The following is a 12,879-nucleotide window of genomic DNA, read 5'->3' as shown; positions in this document are numbered from 1 at the left end:
AGCGATACCAGGACAGTAAGGGGAATATGGGCAGAAAGGGGGAACCTACCACAATGATCTACATATAACCCCCTCCCTGGGAGATGGAAAACAGAAAAGTAAGTGAAGGGAGACATCAGACAGTGTAAGAAAAGACAAAATAATAATAATTTCCAAATTATCAGGGGTTCATGAGGGAGGGGGTGGGGAAAGGAGGGAGTGGGGAAAATGAGGAGCTGATACCAAGGGCTCCAGTAGAAAGAAACTGTTTTAAGAATGATGATGGCAACACATGTACAAATGTGCTTGACACAATGGATGGTTGAATTGTGATAAGAGTTGTACGACAAATGTGCTTTACACAATTGATGTATAGAGGATTATGATAAGAGTTGTATAAGCCCCTAATAAAATGATTTTTTTTTAAAAAGTTGTATAAGCCCTCAATAAAAATGATGTTTTTAAAAGAGCTTTATATCAAAGAGTAATTGTATATTAAGGAAACATCCCAATCCAGTCCTGTTTAAGTCCATAAGTCCAATATTAGCCCATATGTCCGATACCAATCTCTAAATTCCTCTTCAGATTCACGAAACACATGCAATGATGCCGAATGCGGGAAGATCACAGGTCAGTGGATGGAAAATCTTGTGGATCCAGTGGCAGTGGAAGCATCTCCATGCTGGCATGGGTCTCCAGGTGGCACCTCCAGCTCCAGGGCTCTGGCTCTATCAGCATAGCTCCATGTGTCTTGTCAACAAGAATGTCTCACAGGGAGTGAATGTATCTGGCCTCCAGGGAGCTATATATCTCCATTATGCCTCCAAATGAACTGCGGCCTGGTAGACAGGCTAAACTCCACCTTTTCACTCTTAATAGTCTCAAGTTGACAACAGATTATGTAGCTACCACAGTAAGGATGGCACCAAGGAGCCTTGCTTGTGATGTGGGTGAGGCATTTGATTCCCTAGCATAAAGTCAGTCGTTCGAACTCACCAATGGCTCTGAGATAAACATAGTTGTCTGAGCTGGTAAAGACGGGTATCGTCAGAAAACCTAGGGCCAGTTGTACTTTGCTATACAGGATCATGATGAGTCTGCAACAGGTTTGGCATTTTTGTTCCATGGTGGCATAGAAGACAACTTGATGATACAACTGAGCCCCCGAACTAGAACCAAGAGGCAAGAATGCAGGGATTCCAACCCATAAACACCCATGTCCATGCCAGCATGATCCCCGACAGGCAAAAGTTAGGAACCATCTGAGTGATACCCGCAGAGGAGGGACAAGCATCCTGGGGCGCGTGCATATGACAAAGCACCACTGAACTCAGCTGGGAAACCAGGACTTGCTACGTACGGGCTAGGACAGGCACACACCTGGCAGGCATCATGCTGAGTGAACTCAGATGGACATGGCAGGACAAAGAGTGTACGATTGCCCTGGTCTGTCACAGCTAGAATCAGCAACTAGAGACAGTCCTAAGTTCATGTGTGGTTACCAGATGGGAGGTGCCCTGGTAACGCAGCAGCCTAAGCGTTGAGCTGCAAACTAAAAGGTTGGTGGTTGAACTCACTAGCCACTGGCCACCCCACTGGAGAAAGATGAGGCTGTCTGTGTCATTAAAGACCGGCAGTCTCTGACTCTTTACAGCAGTTAGGGTCTCCAAGAGACGGCAGTGGGTTGGGTTTGACCTACCAAGGGGGAAGCAGGATTGGGGGTGGGCGTGGCACAGGGAGGGTGAGAAGTTACTGCTGAAGCTGTAGGGAGCATCTTTTGGTGGGGTGATGGGGAATTGTGGGGAACAGAGTGTGGGGACAGTAACGCAGGCTCCTCACTGCCAAGGAGGCGATGCCACCTCATCGCGACCCTCGAGGACAGGGCAGACTTGCCCCTGTGGGTTTCTGAGACTGTCACTCTTTATGGAAGCAAAAGGCCGTACCTCTCTCCTTTGGAGCAGCTGATCTTGAGATTAGCAGGCCGACACGTAGCCACTGGGCCACCAGGGCTGCCACTGAACGGTACTGTAGAAAACCATGAAAACAGCGACCTTTGTGAAATATATTTTTACCACAATCACACTATTAAAGGAAGGAAAACCTGAAAAGATGGTCAAGACAAAACGTTTGTTCCAGGCACATAATAGTCCAGGTCTGACCATTACTGCAGCCCATCCCACCCCACCTGCCCCTCCACACCAGTCACCCACCCCACCTGCCCCTCCATGCAAGCCAGCTCCACGTCCCGCAGAGCAGGAACACCAGGCCATCAGTCACAGTGCCAGCTGCGGCACCCTCTCCAGCTTTTTCCAGGAGGCTAACTGCCTCCCATGCCCTGCAAGCAGCCAGCGGACTCCCACCTCCTCCTGTACCGACTTCCCAGCGCCTTCATAACCCCACCAGGGCCTGGCTGCACTGGCAGCCTCAGGGCAGGTGGGCAGGACCACTCCTGACGCTGAACCAGGCCTCGGTAAAGCTGCAGGAATGCATCTGCTCCCGCCACCAACAGGATGAGCTCAATAGCCATTGCAAAGACAGTCACAGTGTCCCCAGGCACCTGTTCCGTGCCGGGCCCTGGGCAGCCTGGCGACAACCCTTGTCTTGCTGTCATTAGGTGTTTGACAGTGACCCCATGTGACAGAGGCAAGCATGGGGTTTCCCTAAGCCTTTCTCATCTGGAGTCACAAGGTAGATTCAAACCCCAGACATTTTGATTAGAGGCAGAGTGCTTAACCTCTGTGCCATTGGGGCCCCTTGGTAGTAGTGCCCATCATCAAATCATTAACATAAATCAAGGGTATTTCTGTGCCATCCCCTCACCTACTTCTGCCCCACCCCCTCCAGAGGGAGCTGGATAGGGTCCATTTAGTGGATGAAAACAACAAGGCGTAGGGAGGCGGAACCATTTCCTCCGGTGGAGGAAGCAGGATTTGAACTGGGGCGACTTTATTCCAGATCCAACCCTGTCACTCTCTGCAGCCTTGATCAAAAGAAACAAACTAACAAAGTCACTGCCGTCAAGTCGATGCCGACTTATAGAAACCCACAGGACAAGTGGGGGTCTGAGGCTGCCACTCTGTATGGGAGTAGAAAGCCTCATCTTTCTCCTTCACAGTGGCTACTGCTGACCTTGAACTTAGCAGCCTGGACCCACGAAACCACCAGGGCTCCTTGAGTAACTTGGCAGATGCGATTAAGAACCTTGAGAAGGGGAGATGACCCTGCATGACCCAGCAGGCCCCGTGGAATCACAAGGACCCTTGCCAAAAGAAGGCAGGAGGGTCAGGGTTGGAGGCAGAGGTTGGAGTGGGGTAGGGCCCAGGAGCTGGGAAAAAGGAGGCCGGTTCCCCCTAAAGCCTCCAGAAGAGCCTCAGAGCTGCAGTTCCATTTTAAATGTCTGACCTCCGGGCCTCTGAGGTTGTACAGTACATACTGGGCCGAGTTAACCAGGCTGGGGGCAGGGAGCTTCCTGAGGGAGGCAGCCTTGAGCCGAATGGCTGCCTCAACAGCCCCCAAGCCCACACACCTCTCTGAAGGGTTTTGTCTGGGTTGACAGCTGGAGCCTGCCTTTTGTCACACTGGCTTCCATACGAGGGAGATCCCAGGCCACACATCACACATAGCCACTGAAATTCACCATTCAATTAAGGAGCCCTGGGGTCCCAGAGGGTTACGTGATGGTCCTGCTAACTACAAGGTGGCAGTTCAGCCTGCAAGCCGCTGCTCAGGAGACACAAGGGACTGTTTGCAATCACAAATAATAACTGGCTCAGCAACCCACGGGGCAGCTGTCCTGTGTCCTTTGGGGAAGAGTCGGAATCGCCTTGAGAGCAGTGGTTCGGAATCTCCGACTGGGTCGTCAGCCTGCAGTACTGCAGTACTGCGCGTTGCTGTGATGCTGGAAGAAGCTACACTGCTGGTGTTTCAAATGCCAGTAGGGTCACCCAGGGTGGACAGGCTTCAGCAGAGCTTCCAGACCAAGACTTGCAGATCCATCTGAGACTCCTGACCTCTGGAACTCTGTGATTGTACAGCATGAACTGTTTGGGCCACTAAGTGGAGAATGAATTCAGAGTTTAAGCTGGGGGTGGGGGTCAGGGGGAGCTTCCTGAGAGAGGCCTGGCAATCTACTTCAGAAAAACCATCTATAGATCTATAGATCCCAGGGGAAGGACTATTGTCCAGCATAATATTGGGAGATGAGTCTTCTTAGATAGATGGCTCTCCTCAACCACCACTGCAAGAAACTCACACCAACCCACAGCTGTGAGGATGGGCCGGGATCAGACAACGTTGTACATGAGGCTGCCCTGAGCCAAAGCTCGCTTGAGGGCAACTAGCAATTTAAGTTTAAATGTCAGTTGATGACACTCAAAGGCAACATTTAAAACCACTGCCCCAACATCAAGCTTAATTGGCAGAATATAGTTCACAAAGACAATACTTTAGATCCTAATCTGGGGAGTTAGCAACTGGGGTCTTAAAAGCTGGTGAGTAGTCATGACAAGGGACAAAATCAAAGGCACGTGGAAACAATTATTTTGATGGAGTAATGGACAACAGGAAACATCAGTCTCCACCACCCTGAGACCAGAAGAACTAGATGGTGCCTGGTAACCGCTACCAACTGCTCTGAAAAGGGTCTCATTAGAAGGTTTTAAAAGTGTAGAGAAAAATGTGGAACAAAAATCAAAATCCTAAGAGAGACCAGGCTGATGGGTCTGATAGGAGACTGGTGGAATCCCAAGACTACGGCCGTCAGCCACGCTTCAGGTCGGAACTGAACTCACCCCTGTGACTCCATTTTCAGCCAAGCAACAGGCAGGTCTGTAAGGTGGCCAGTAACACTAGGGAGGTGCGCACCCATGAGAATCATCAACCACTTAGATCCCGAGGACAGCATTCCCCAAGGACAGTGTTCGCCAGGGTCAGGAAGGGAAGAGAGATGGAGACAGGAGAGGTGGGGAGGCAGCAGGACAAGTGAAGGGACTTGGCAGTAAATGAGGGGATGGCAATGGATGAACTGATTGTGAATATATCTGACTTGTTGAGTGTAAAATGACCTTTCACTCGATTCACTCAATTTTCTCTTTAATTTTGAAAATCACCACCCCACTGGCCACATTGCAAATGTTCAAAAGGCCCATGAGCCTGGTGGGTGGCTCTGCGTCAGACCACACTGATACGGGGCACCGCTATCCTTACACCAAGTCCTAACACCCCAAGGGGTGCAATTGTCTCGTACAGAGAAACTGAGGTTCAGCAATGAGCAAGGAGAGGCAAAGCTGACGCTCCCAATTTGGATCTCCTGGTACTGCAGCAGGTTAAGCATTGGACTGCTAACTGAAGGGTCTACAATTCTAACCCACCAGTCAACGTGAAGAGAAAAAGACATGGCTGTCTTGTTATTGCTATCGGTGCCAACTCACAGCGAGCCCGTGTACCACAGCCCAAACACCGCTGCTCCTGCGCCAGCCTCACCGCCCTCAGTAGGCTGGCACCCATGGTCGTAGCCACGGTCAGCCCACTTCATCAAGGGTCTTCCTCTTCCCACTGCCCCTCGGCTTCACCAAGAAGGATACCCTGCTCCCGGGACTGCTCTCTGGACAACGTGCCCAAAGTACGTGGAGGAGGTCTGCTCATCCTCCCCTCTGTGGGGCACGCTGGCTGGACTTCTTGCAAGACAGAGAGGGAAGCCATACCGGGCAGTTCCACTCTGTCCTATAAGGTCACTGTGAGTTGAAGTCAGTTGGACAGGATTGAGTTTTAACCTTATCTCAGTCTTCTGGACTTGGGAGTAGGGAGGGGGACACACATGGGCCAACGTGGCTAATGTACACGCACCCACCCAGGCCCAACTGTTACTTAACTTCACCACAAATTACACACCCACTGGACAGAGTCATAACCTCTAGAAACACAGCAAACAGTTCATCTTGACCTCTTTGTCCCTCGGCCTTAATGTAGGGTGTCCCACGCACTGGGCAAAAGAGAGCTTGAAGATTAGTGAAGGGCCCACTGCCCGGGTCCCAGAGAATGGAGTGGCTCCTTACAGACACAGAGCATTTGCAGTTGAAGTTGAAGCCCACCCAGAGTTCCTGTGACCTGCCACCGCCCCGCCAGCCTCCAGGTCTGCCACCTCCACAAACGGTATGCAGAGACAAATCTCTACCTACAGAGTGAGTAGAATACCCTAAGCGTACCTGCCACGGGCTCTGTGCAATTTCTGGGGTCGCCTCTGCAAGCCACAAGAGGAGGAATTCCCTGTGGTGCCACCAACATGCCACCACCTGGTGGTGGTGGTGGTGGGCTGGTGAGGAAATGGTCAGATGGAGAAGAGAGGCGGAACACAAGCAGTGTGCACTCAACCCCTTACCTAAAGGTTGGTGGTTTGAACACACCCAGCTGTACCAAGGAAGAAAAGCCTGGCGCTCTCCTGTGAAGATGACAGCCAAGAGACCCCAATGGACTGGCACTGCTCGGACACCCCCATTCCAGACACCACCTCTGCACTGACCAACGCTTCATTCTCCTCCCTGTGCAACCTAAGCAACAACAACACACACACACACTCACTACCAACGGGGCAATGCTGACTCATATCGACCCTATAGGACTGGGTAGAACTGCCACTGTGGGTTTCCAAGACTGTAACTCTTTATAGGAGTAGAAAGCCCTGTCTTCCTCCCACCAACAAAGATTGACAGCCCTGCAACCCCATGAGGCAGACCTGCTCTGTCCTGCAGAGGCCACTGTGAGTTGTAATGGACTGGACAACAAAGGGTTTTGTTTGTCCCAAGCAGTCATATGAATGAGGAGACATCACCTAAGTCCACATGGATGAAGCATACCAGCCTGTGTGTGTACCATGTAAAGTAGGCCAGACATGAAAGGGCAAATATTGTATAATCCAACTTACATGAAACCGAGCAGGTAAGACATACATCTAACAGTGACCACCAAGTGGGGGGCCGTAGGGAGGGGGAAAGAAGGGATCGGTGGATAGGGAGTACTAAGCTCCTGTTAAGGGGGACTGGAGGCTTTGGGAATAGGAGGAGGTGACAACTGGACAACCAGATGAATGTGCTCAATGTCACCACCATGTACCTGTTAGAAGTGCAGGGAAATGACTCTTGTGTTCTTGCAACTGTATCTGTTGTTGTTGTTGTTGTGAGATGCTGTTGAGTCGGTTCTGACTCATAGCAACCTGATGTACAGCCGAGCAAACTACCACCCAGTCCTCCACTGTCCTCACCACCATTGCTGTGGCTCACCCCTCCATGGCAGCCCCTGCATCCCTCCCTCTCATGAAAGGTCTTCCTATTTCTCAGTGACACTCTACGTTACCAACAAGAACGCTGCCGGGTAAATACTGAACCGCTAACCGGAAGTTCCAGCCCACCCACGACTGCATAGGCTTGGAAACCCCATGTAGGGTCTGGTTTTCGCTACTTGACCAAGCATGATGTCCACATACAGTGATAATTAAAAACAACAACAACAACTGAAAAGCAACCTTGCTTTTCACTTCTAGCAATGAGGCTCCAGCTAGTATGTCCATCTGTGCTCCAGAGGTCGCTTGGCTGAGGCAGGCTGCCCCACAGTCGGGTCTCAGAATAGCCACTTGGGGATCAGCTCACCATGAGTCACTGCAGGTTGTTCGCTTGTGGGCCAATGACCCGGCCTTGTCACAGACAACACTACACAACCGACTGCATTCAGATAAACACCACCTGCTCCCACTCCTCTCAGACATAATCACCAGGCGCCCAGCCTAGCGGTCAGAGGACGCTGTGGTCAGGGAATAATAACACAGCCTTCTCAGCTTCCCTGGCCCTCCAGAGCTGTGTCCCTGTGTCTGATGGAATGTTCAGGGCTTGGGCTTCCGGCGTCAGGCAGCTGATCGTCCCACTCACAACTCCGCCTTTTCCAGCTGCATGACCTTGGGTGCAACCCTTCACTTCTCTGGGGCTCAGTGTCTTCATTTACAGAATGGAGCCAAGGGAGGGCTCACACGCCACTGGTTTCTGCATTGAATAAAGTGAAATCACAAGGTGAAGTTGCCCGGGGTGTGGTATCGACAGTCAATATTATGGTGATCATTGGTCATCCAGTGTGACTCAGAAGAGCAGGGAACCTGGGAAATTAGACCCCTCCATTTCTGCACCTTCGCAAGGAGAAAGGTGATCAGGAAGAGGGACAACTTGTGTTCCCCATCCCAAATAGCACAAAGAAGTGGAGTCACCAGGGTGACTGCAGGCTTTCAGTAAATGTTGTCATTCGGTTGAGTGGGTTCTGCCCCACAAGGACCCTAGGCACAATAGAACGAAGCACTTCCTGGTCCTGAACCACTCTCACAAATGTTCGAGCACCCTGACTGTACTTCTTCCAATGGCAGTCCATGGTACCTTCAGCATTCTTCACCAGCACCAGCACCACAATTCAAATGCACCAACTCTTCTTCAGTCTGCCTAACTCAATTCCAACATTCACATGCCTATGAGGCCATTGAAAATACCTTGGCTTGGGTCAGGCACACCTTAGTCCTGAAGGTAAAATCCTTGCTTTTCAACACTTTCAAGAGATCTTGTGCAGCAGCTTCGCCCAATGGAATGCGTCTTTGGATCTCTGGACTGCTGCTCCTATGATATTGACTGTGGATTCAAGCAAGATAAAATCCTTAACAACTCCAATCTTTTCTTCATTTAGCATGATGCTACTATTGGTCCAGCTGTGAGGATGTGGTCTTCTTGATGTTGAGTTGTAATCCATACTGATGGCTGCACTTCTTGATCTTCATCGGCAAGTGCTTTCAACAGATACAGAAAACCACAAAAGCAAACTCTGTCATCAAGCCAATTCTGGCTCATAGGGACCCTCTCTAGTGTCCACAGCAGAACTGCTCCTTTGGATTTTTGAGCCTGTCATTCTTTACCGGAATAGAGAGCCCCATCTTTCTCCCACAGAGGAGCTGGTGGATTCAAACTGCTGGCCTCGTGGTTAGCTGTCCAACTCGACACAATCACTATGTCACCAGGATTACCCCAATCAACAGGATCTCTATTTATCTTTCCATTCGCCCTCAGAAGGTGGACCTAAGAAAATGACCACTCTACATTCCCCACAATAAACCAACCAAACACACTGCCATTAAGTCAATTCCAACTCACAGGGACCTTATATGAGAGGCTAGATCTATCCCTGCGGACTTCCAAGGCTGTAACTCTTGATAGGAGCAGAAAACCTCATCTTTATCCCTCCAACCGATTGGTGGTTTTGAACTACTGACCTTGAGGTTAGCAGCCCAGCACATAACCACTACACTATCAGCTCTGACTCCTGTAACCCCATGTGCATCAGAGTTGAGCTGGTCCATAGTTTGTTTGTTTTTATCTTTTTTATTTTTTTTGCAAATTAGGTGAAGTTTAACAGAGCAGACCATTGGTTTCCCAGTCAACAATTCAGACAGGTGCGTTTTATGTCATCTATGGCCATCTCCTCAATGGATTAGCACTTATCCCATTTCTTCTTGATGTCTCCTGCTTCTATTCCTCCATATTTTCCAAATTTCTAAATTCGGTTCTATGAGCTTCGATGGTCGATGACTCTAAGGAGTGCATACCTCCCTTCTGTTACTGCCCCCCTTATGCCAGAGGCTTTCAATGGCTGCTTTTTTCAGAAATACACCGCAGGCCTTTATTCCAAATCACCTTGAGGTGATCTTGAACCTCCATCCTTTTGCTCAGCAACCAAGCACACTAACCATTGGAACCATGCGGGGACAAGGAGACTTCTTAAAACAGTCTGGATCTCAGGCAGAAGGGAGAATGGGAGAACTGCCTTCTTGCTGGGGCCTCTGAGCTCACCCTGTGGTTCCCAGGAACCCCCTCTTCGGCGGGACTGGGCTGGCGCTCCTCAGGGCTCACCTCCTTGCATGCCAGTCGACATGGAAAGAGCCTGCCCCCTGGTGGCAGATCCTGTGGGCACCCCCATCCCCATTCTCGCAGCTCTCGGGACATTTTGGTAGTTGAGGCTCAGGTCCTGCAGCCTGCAGTGAGAGTGTCCCTTGACCAAGGAGGGTAATGTCCCAGCTGGCCCAGAGATAACCCACTAGCTGCTGTTAGCTGCCATCAACTAGGACCCTGATTCATGTCTACCCCAGGCCCAATGGAAAGAAACACTGCCAGTCCTGCATGATACCCAGGATCTTTGGCAGATCCAAAGACTGCGGTCCACAGGGATTTCGTTGGCTGGAATCCAGAAGCAGATCACCAGGCCTTTCTTCCTCATTGGCTTCGTCTGGAACCTATTTAGCTTTTTGTTCAGCAAGACATACACTTTCACTGACAGACAGGTGGGAATGAAGATGCACTGGCAGGGACCGGACACAGCTTTCCAGCTAAGGATTACTCCGCTGAGCCACCACTGCCCTCATGGGTGTACTCAGTAAGGTGACCCCACCCACCCCCGCCTCCCCAAATCAGCCACCCACCCTCTGTGCCTGGAGGAACCCAGCCTGGCATCACTGACTCACCAGCAAGGGGCCTGCCCACACTGCCCCTTACCCACTGGGGTGTCCCAAAGCAATGCTCAGACCCACGGCACAGTGACAGCAATAGGCCAGCAATGACCAAGACAGTGCGCAGAGCCAATGCTGGCAATTGCTGGCTTTTATTTATTGATCTCTTGATGTTTAACTTTTTATTGTGAAAAGGTGAAGATCCTTGAACAATTCAGACACACGGTGTATCCCAGTCACCGATGGCATTCCCGCCCTACAGCAGCTTCTCCCTCCTGTGCCTCCTGTTCCATGGGCTTCTTTCCGAATCCTTCCTTCCTGAACTCTGTCCTTGGGCAAAGGTTACCCTTTTGACTTTAAATGGTTGATGACTCAAAAGTGTGTGTACCTCCCTCGTGTGACTACTCCCCTTATGGCCCTGTCCACTGTTTTGGTTGAAATTTAGTTGAAATTTGAGTCAAGGGGGTGAGTGCCATTTCAGACCTCAAGGGTAGCTACAAGCTACCTCAAGGGTTCCACCAGTCCCTCTCCATCTCATTTTATAAGCCTAGTCCATTTTTTTTAATGCGTCAATCAAATTTTTAATAGTTTTATTGACAAGTAAATTACATATTGTGTCATTCAATAGTTCAATCATTCAATCATCCCAGGGAAAATTATACAATCCTGGTCCATTTGTTGATTTTGAGTTTTGTTCCACCTTTTTCTCGCACTCTAGTTAAGACCTTCTAATGTGATCCTTGTAGAGCAGTCGGTGGAAGTAGTTGGGCACCATCTACTTCTGCGTCTCAGGTCCGGAAATCTAATGTTTATGTGGTCCATTGGATATTTGCTGTTTAACAGTTGTGCTATTTTGCTAATCTATGCAGATATACTGACCCACCAGATTCAGTACACCATGATGAGGTGATACAGCTGAGCTCAAAAGTCAGTGTTGCTACATGCTGGTGTTTAAAGTCAGGGGAAGGGGAGGCATAGAAAGGGGCAATGAACAAGCAAAACACCAGAACCAAGATGGCAGCGGGAGACAGGCAATGTGGAGGGCAGGCTCTGTGATGTGAATTCCAAGTGAGTGATCTAGGAAGACTTCTTGGAAGAGGTGGCATTTCCACCCAGTGACAGAGAATCAAAGGGGCCAGCCTGGACAAAACCATGAGGTATACAGTCAGAAAAGAGCTTTAGCTACAGATACAGACTCAAACCCACTGTCACTAAGTGAATTCGGATTCATAGTAACCCAACAGGACAGAGACTTGCCCCCAAAGGTTTTTTGAAGGTGTAGGAGCCCTTGTAGCACAGAGGGTTAAGCTGTTCAAACCCACCAGTCACTCCATGAGAAAAAGAGGAGGCTGTCAGCTTCCACACAAATTCACAGAGTCAGAAACCCAAAGGGGGCAGGACTATGCCCTACAGGGTCCAGGTGAGTTGGAGTTGACTCACTGGCAGTGGATTTGAGTGGATTAAGACTGACAGGAGCAGACTGCCACATCATTCTCCTGAGGAGTGTCTGGTGGGTTTGAAACTCCAACCAGGTGGTTAGCAGTCCACGGTGCCACCAGGGCTCCTTCAGGGCATGGAACTCCAAGAAACCAAACTCACTGCCATCAAGTCCATGCTGACGCATAGTGACCCACTGTGTGTTTCCAAGACTGCAGCTGTTCACAGGAGTAGAAAGCCCAGCCTTTCACCCACAGAGCTGCTGTTGGTTTTGAACTGCTGGCCATGCTGATTGCAGTCCAACCAAGCCACTACACCACGAGGGCTCCCTTCAGGGCATGGTTGGAAGGGACAGATATTTCCGCTAGCCAGGCTGGAGTGAAGACAAGAAAGCAGCATGGGCTGCTTCTGGCTCGGGAGCACTCGGAATGTGTTTGGAGGGTCCTCCAGCAAGCACCCCTCCCCTCCTGCATCCTGAGCGAGAATGGCTAGCATTAGTACCCAGCTGCCAGGGTCCAGGAAGAGTCCCCCACCAGTTAAGCAAGAGCATCCTGTGAGTCATGCTGAGAACTACTAACTGCAAGGCAGGCGGTGGGAGGGCTGCAGACAAGTGGGTATGTGGGTCTCTAGGACCTCTTTGGGGAGTGGTTCACAGCACCAAAACCCCAAAAAACAAAAAAGCCAAACTTGCTAGTATCCAGTTGATGTCAACTCACAGCAACCCTATAGGGTGCGGTAGAACTGGCCCTGTGGGTTTCCAAGACTGTAACTGTTTATGAGAGTAGAACGCCTCTTTTTCTCCCTTGGAGCAGCTGGTGGTTTCAAACTGCTGACCTTGCCTGAATCTGCAGCTCCGGGAGAAGGATATATCTGACCAGAGCACACAGGAGCAGATGACGGGGGAGGAGGAGAGACTGGAGCACATCCTGGCCCACCAGGCCTTG

At 50.3% G+C, this 12,879-nt stretch overlaps 1 protein-coding gene across 1 annotated transcript in view; it reads right to left on the bottom strand.

The window, feature by feature from the left end:
• Positions 1–1,998, bottom strand: part of KIAA1671 (KIAA1671 ortholog) — a 136,750-nt gene extending 134,752 nt beyond the window's left edge. The window contains exon 1 of the mRNA XM_045291314.1: positions 1,923–1,998. The gene's annotated coding sequence lies outside the window, so the exon portion shown is untranslated. The remainder of the gene's footprint in view (positions 1–1,922) is intronic.
• Positions 1,999–12,879: the final 10,881 nt, after the last annotated feature.

Source organism: Echinops telfairi, unplaced genomic scaffold, assembly GCF_000313985.2.
Source record: "Echinops telfairi isolate 266 unplaced genomic scaffold, ASM31398v2 ScPeMD7_70;HRSCAF=299, whole genome shotgun sequence".
Taxonomy (NCBI): Eukaryota; Metazoa; Chordata; class Mammalia; order Afrosoricida; family Tenrecidae; genus Echinops; species Echinops telfairi.
Note: the sequence above shows the minus strand (reverse complement) of the source record. Positions and strands in the feature narration are given on the sequence as shown.